Source organism: Astatotilapia calliptera, chromosome 11 (assembly GCF_964374335.1).
Source record: "Astatotilapia calliptera chromosome 11, fAstCal68.1, whole genome shotgun sequence".
NCBI classification, from domain to species: Eukaryota; Metazoa; Chordata; class Actinopteri; order Cichliformes; family Cichlidae; genus Astatotilapia; species Astatotilapia calliptera.
In genome coordinates this window covers 32,228,219-32,235,146 of record NC_137432.1, presented here as the reverse complement: position 1 = coordinate 32,235,146, position 6,928 = coordinate 32,228,219, and the positions used below count along the sequence as shown (strand labels likewise).

The 6,928-nt window shown below is 38.2% G+C and overlaps 1 long non-coding RNA gene across 1 annotated transcript; it reads left to right on the top strand.

Moving 5' to 3' along the window:
* Nucleotides 1-696: 696 nt before the first annotated feature.
* LOC145431877 (uncharacterized) lies at nucleotides 697-1,217 on the top strand. The gene is made up of 2 exons (XR_013912183.1): nucleotides 697-921; nucleotides 1,006-1,217. It is a non-coding gene; the product is annotated as an uncharacterized LOC145431877 (long non-coding RNA).
* Nucleotides 1,218-6,928: the final 5,711 nt, after the last annotated feature.

Sequence of the window (6,928 nt, the reverse complement as noted above, 5' to 3'; positions counted from 1 at the left end):
TTTTGTTTTCTGTCCTGTCAGTTAGTTAATTGCGTTCACCTGACACCTCAGGTGTTAATTGGTTTCCTGATTAAGTGGCTAAAATTACAAAAGCAGCAGGGCTCTGAATGCTAAAGACCATTCAGAGGACCTACTGCTCTGACAGCTGCTCTAAAGGAAAATGTACAAAATAGACCAGTATAACAGTCTAATTTAACATTAGGAGGACAGTACACCACACAGGTACCTAGTATGTCAAAAGTAAAAGGATTAATAAACTGAAAGTACAGAAATTCACAGAGAATCTTCAAGGCACTGTCACATTTGACTAGTTTAGACAGGTAATAAAGACAAGAACTAATCCATTGTCAACTAGAGAGCATGGCTGCATGTGTGTTTGTGCATGTATATACAATGCATGTTTGTATTTCCTTGCAAAATGAATGAATGAAAGAGAGAAGATTTATGTCAGACTGATACAGACTCTAGGCTGGTCTGTGTTTGTCAAGTGTCCTGACAGCAGACAGACTGATGAGCTTTCAGATTCTGAGGCTAAATAAAAACTGACTCAAAGAAATGACAGGCTTGTAATGGAAAATCATGACAAGCTCTAACTAATCAGGAAAAGTGAATGTGGAACCGCTTTTGAAGCAAAAGCCTCTGTCTAGAAAGTTTCAGTACTTAGAACTTGTAGCTTTTCTAATCTTGTTTTCACAGAGTTGCCAGAATTTGATATACTTGTCACGGCCAGGCGGATCAGCTGCACGCTGATCAGCCCTCTCTGTTTCTCTTCCTCTTCTCTCTCGCCGGGGCGGAACTCACTGTGGGTTCATGCCCTTGGTCCACGCCCTCGGGAGATGAGACCCAGGTGTCTCATTAAGGGGAGCAGCATTTAAGCCAGGAGGTGACTGCTGTTCGTCGCTGGATCGTTGTCTACCACGCGTTAGTAAAGTCAAAGCTACAGCAAGTTTAGTGAAGAGTGTTTTCCTCTGTGCGTCGTCCTTAACCCTGTCTCCCTGTCTACAGAACCTCTTGGATTTTTCCCCGTGTGTTTCCCGTGTGGCAGTGTTGGAGTGTGAACCTGTGATCGTGTGAGTGGATATTCTGAAGAACGTATGCTTTCCCTTGGACTTCCCTGGAGACCCCTTCTTCCCCCACTCAGCTGTATATAACACCCCCCTGCACATTCTTGTATATACACCTGGTGACTTGTAAATAAACTCTTCTTGTAAGCATCAGTACCGGAGTCCTGCGCTTGAGTCCTCCTTCCAACCGTAACAATACTTGGTGAATTGTGGAAGATTCTCTAGTTAAAACCTTAAACTGGAGTCCTGTCATTCCTTTTAGTGGAGCCGGTCCATTAATGTACTCCACGTATGTCTACTATCTACAACACAAATTCAATACAAAACATGATAAACATACAAACCACTTTGACTAACACTTAATGCCACACATCATTAATGCTGAACTGCTACTGTTCCTAATTATCTCTGTCCCAAAAACAGTGGCACAGTATTTGCACCACATTTCAGGCCATGGACACCAACTGTGTGTTTTTCTTTAAAAGTAAATCTTCTGTATAAAATGTAAATAAAACATACAACACATATTCATGACATACTTTTGGACGAAATGGAACGACCCACAAAAGCAACTGTGACTGTGTTATTATATAATATTCTTCAACATATTAAATACGAATTAATGTCATCCCTTTCAACCACTCCCTAATGCCCCAAATTCATTAAAACAAAAACTGTATTTTTAAACCAGCAGCAGCTTTGTGATTGTTAGAACCTGCATGCAAATATTTCATGAGCAAGCTTCTTAACATTGTATCTCTAACACAATTACAGCTTACAATGCGCAGCTAAAGTCTCACAAATGTGGTTGTGTTATGCTTAAATAACTGTTGTTAAGTCATGGTTGTGAGGCAGAGACGATGAGCCAATTAAAGGCCGGGGTATCTAATGAGTAGGTGCTCTCACTGGGGAAGAAAACCACATTAAAATGGAATTATAGAGCAAATTTTTGATGTGTCAGGGTTTTGATGTGTCATGTGACAATATCATAGGGCACTATATAGTGTTTGAAGTTTACCTTTTAAATCCCGTTACAGTAAATAAGTTTGAACACAACCCAAGTCATCTTTGGGTGTCGCATGGGCGCTATTGCCTTCTCAGGTGTGAATAAAGACTTATCCTGGGCAACTTCAGTGGCACACCATTGTTCGCCACTGCTGTCTGTGCAACGACAAAGCGTGTAATAGATATGCCAGTCCACTGTGTCCATTTCACACATTGCCTGCATGGAGCAAGGCAACTTCTGCATGCATGCACATTTCATATTTTGAACAGGCTAAGCATGAAATGGACATGGTGGACCAGCGTATCTATTATATGTTTTGCCATGATACTGGGTTGGTCTGTGTTAAAAGTCCCCTGGTTATGCACAAGGCTTATTTATTCATCACAATGGCAAATTAAAAGCAAGAAACTAAACAAAGTAACTACAAGTGAGGAAAATAAGTGCAGTATGTGCAGTACAACTCTCTTAACCCATGTGTCTGTTACACATCTTAAATATTAATCTGAAACACCACACTTATAAAGGTTTCTGTGAACTATAACCCTCTCATTATATTTACACTGACCTCAATAAACTCACACAAACAAGGATGTGTTGGATTGCACAGCTAGATTTCCCTCAAATGCCACTGACATACATCATCATTAAAGACACCTTTTATCCTAGGTCTCTTTATCCTTTGCCATTCATTTCCATTTGCTAATGCAAAGATAGAGCACTGTAATCATTTGCCTGTCACTCAGTTTTACAATCATCCTAAATGCATGTCTCTGTGATCACTGGAAGAAGATTTTAGCGAGCCACTTTTCATGTCCTTAAGTGTATATTTTTTTTTAACACAATCAAGATTTTTAATGTCTCATGAGGTGAAAAAGCCATTCAATTCAGATACAAATGTTTCCTTTTCTTTTAGTTTTAAAATTTTGGTTTAGATGAGCATAAAACTCTGTGTTCCGACTCTGTCCTTGTAAAACATTGCCAGAAAAGCCTTCTTGATTCTTTCAATTAAAGGCTTCTCGCCTGTGATGCATCAGCCACACATGAGTAAAATCAGTCCATTCGTTCACTTCATTAGTTTGGTTTGCAATTATTTCAGTAATATTATTCAGTAATGTCTTTACTTAAACCAAACAGTGATATTAAGAAGAGCGTACATAGTAGCATTGTGTGGTTTTTAAAAATGTTTTCTGTTATATTAATTATGTTTCTCTTTCTTGGAGTTACTGGGTTTGGGGAGGGGTCTGTTTCTTGTCTGGGCAAAATGTGTGGCCAAGGGCTGGGGACTTGAAAACGCAACAGCTGTTGAGCAGGAACAACCAAGTGCTTGTCAGAAATGGGGGTATTTTAGGTTTAGTTAGTATTGGCGTTTGTTTTGTTTCCTCCTATTGTGTGTAAATGGTTTGGCCAAACCACTATAAAGGTTACCCTCCTGTGTCTTTGTGCTCAGGTCAGTTTGTGAGTTAACTTGTGTCTATTTTGTTTGGTTAAGTTTTTGGAAGTTACTTTATGAGTAGAGTTATATGTAGTTGACCTTTTGTGGGTCTGCTAATCATGTTTTGAGCTTTGTCTTTTTTACCTTTTTCGAGGGGTTAAAATAAAAAAACAAAAACATTTTGAAGACATTTTTTCCTCTGTCCTCTATGCTTTTGCTGCTTGATCCCTCAAACTCTGGCAGATTAGGGCTTCAGATTGTACCAGACTTACAGCAGCCTCCATGATCTTTTGACTGAATTAAAAACAAGAAGAGCTGATGGGAGTTTTGAGGCTGACCCTAAAAATTTTTAGCATCTCAGAATGCCTTTGGTTTGAAAGTCAAAATGTAGAAAAAGTGATTTTAACGGTAGTTTCAGTCTGTCTAAAATAAATCCATCCATCAATTCGTCCTCTAGCTACCTCCCCTAGCATCCCCTAGCTAACTGTAGCTCATAATCAGTTAACTTATGGACTCATTTTCTGCAGAAGGACAATCTCAGAGGAGTAATAACAATCTATAAACATCTTCACCATTTTATCGATTTTAGATTTGTGTCGCATATATTTTAGCTATTCAGATTTGTTGTTTTGAATACTGGTACTAAATGGAAAAACTTAAAACAATAAATATTTATAAACTCCTTGATGTTTCTCACTTAGAGCCATAAATTGTTGAACTTTGTCAACATACACATGAACTTGTGTTTTCTTTTATGTCTTGCAATATATTGTGAACATTGCATTTCAGCTGTTTGCAACGTTTTTCACCAAAGAAGCAGTTGTACTTCTACAGTTTCATCATTTCAAGTGTTGCTTCCATTTGATGGAAAAGAAACGTAACAACTCTATGGTGTCACGAAGAAATGGCAACTTGATCTTCCCAATAAACTTTACTGAGCCAAGGCTTTTTCTGAGAAATGTTTCCTTCCAGTGAGCCTGAGTGATCCAGACTCTCTGAAAATATAGCGTGGCAACTTCAATCAGACAAACTGTTTCACCAGTGTGGGTGTGTCTATCTGTGTTTGTGTGTGCATACAGAGACAGAGGAAAACAGCTTTAGTATCAATTTTTATATTATTATTATTATTTTTTAACTTAACTTAATTTTTAGTTAATTAATTTTTTAACTTAAAACCGAAGACATCTGGTCACGTTATCAGTTTTTGCTTTTAAGAGAACATTTAGCAGGCAGATTTGAATTTTGCAGTGCTATTCCCTCCTTATTACACAGGGAGTATCAGAGATATTGCCAGGTAATAACCACACATCTTTAAGTTACTTTTAATAGGTTATTCATATGTTATTAAATACAAACTGGCAGTTTTGTATTTTGCAGCTCTGTTTCCTGCTTATTACACAGAAATACCAGATTTAATTGAGCGGTAACAACTTAGGAATGACCACATTATTACCCTCTTGTTGCCCCCTTATTACCCAACTATTACCCCTTTATTACTGAGCTGTAATAGAAAATGCTACCGAACATTTTATTTAAAACTGAAAGAAGAGCTTTCTTGAAGCTGTACTAATTACACCCTGGTGTGTGTGTCTGTATAGGACAAAAGGGAGAGGATGAGTGAAGCCACATACCTGCACAGCGAGGAGGTCAGGGTGGATGGATGTGAAAACAAAACATCATCATTAGTTAAGTTAGTAATTAAAAAAAATAAGTGGACATTGTCAGTGCTGCTACCATGCCCTTCATTTGAGTAAAATCCTTTTTTATTTGTTAATGACTGAGAAAAATTGGGTGCCACTGTATTAGAAGCATTAAATCAAAAAACATTCACAGCTATGGGCAATTTCCAATTTCCAATTAACCTAACCCCACCAATTAAATGCTTTTGCATGTCTACACAAATACGGGGAGAACATACTAACTCCACACAGAAAGGACCTGGACAGATGGTGGACTTGAACTGAGTATGCCGGCTACACATACGTGAGAGACACGAGAGTTCTTCTTCGCTGATGTTTACTGTGCTTCTCTTAACGTACCACCATACCACTTTGGCCTGCAAGTAGACAAACCGCTGTAATTGGAACTTAGGACTTGTTATTTCTTCTTTAGCTTGACTTTTACATGGCTAGACCGTCACCATGAGCAACTTCTCTGACCTTTTTTCCAAAACAGTAAGTGACCTCTGCCCTTACCTTAAACTTACAAAATTAACCGGTTATTTTCCATGTATCAAATTAACAGTAGACCAATGTTAACATGCTCCACATAAAAATAAAGCATATAAAATAAAATACCTTAATTACATTATCATTAGAAGAGCTCTGCCTGGTGGTCAAATACTAACAGTCTAACAACTGTTACTCTGAGGATATTTTTGCTGTAAGGCAACAGTGCTAACCAGTGCACCAGCATGCTGCCCCCTCTACAATGTGTTTATGGTATTACTGATACTCATATATTATGTAGGGGAACACCAGCGGTTACACTTTAAATATGAATATATATTCCATTGTCTTGTACACACAGGCCAAACGTCTCTTTTATTGCTCTAAAACAATTAGCAGCTGTCTGATTTAACTTTGGGAAGTCAAATGAACAGGACTCTTATGCATGCACGCTTGTGCTTTCTATGCACCTATTACTAAGTATTCTCGTCCCCTTAGCTGCTGTTTTCCTTCATGGAGATGGATTTCTTTTATTTCTTTTTGTTTATTATTTTGCTCCTTTTTCAACCTAAACATTTTAAATCCTAAATTTCACAATACAACTTTATGTGGATTTCACAGCATATGAACAATGAAACAGTTCAAAGACAGACTTTTATCCTCCAGCTTTCTGCTGAATTTGACAAACTGGGAAAAGACAAAGGAGACTCTTCTTTGGAAATCACTTAAGGCACAATGTAGCAATTTGACAAGAAGTGGCACTGAAGATGGTAGCACACCTTTTTTCACAAAATAGGGTGACATTTGTAAGCCCTTTAAGGCAGGAAAAGTACCTTCAGCTTCAGTGACAACCTCTTGAAGTCAGATCTGGTAACAAGAGCGATGCTGCTTAAACACTGAGACCCCCTCCAAAAAAAAAGAGAGACAATGAACTGCATCAGTTACGATGCAAACTGCATGCAAACTGTCTAAGCTATGGTGTGTATTAGGCTTTTCTAAAGAATATTATTCTTTTCATTGTTGAGATTTAACCATTGAAAAGTCAATGAAATTCTAAACCTGAATACAAAAGTGAAAAACCAAAGTTGCAGGTTTGCTTAAACAATACAATATCCTGTCTGACAGTAGAAAAAAATTAGGATCTGATGGACTCTGTGCTTCAGGGAATAAAACCTCCCTGCTCCCGTCCCTCATCACATCCACTTGGATGACAGGAGCCATTACAAACCCGGAGAGGGCGACTCAGGGAAAGCAGGAG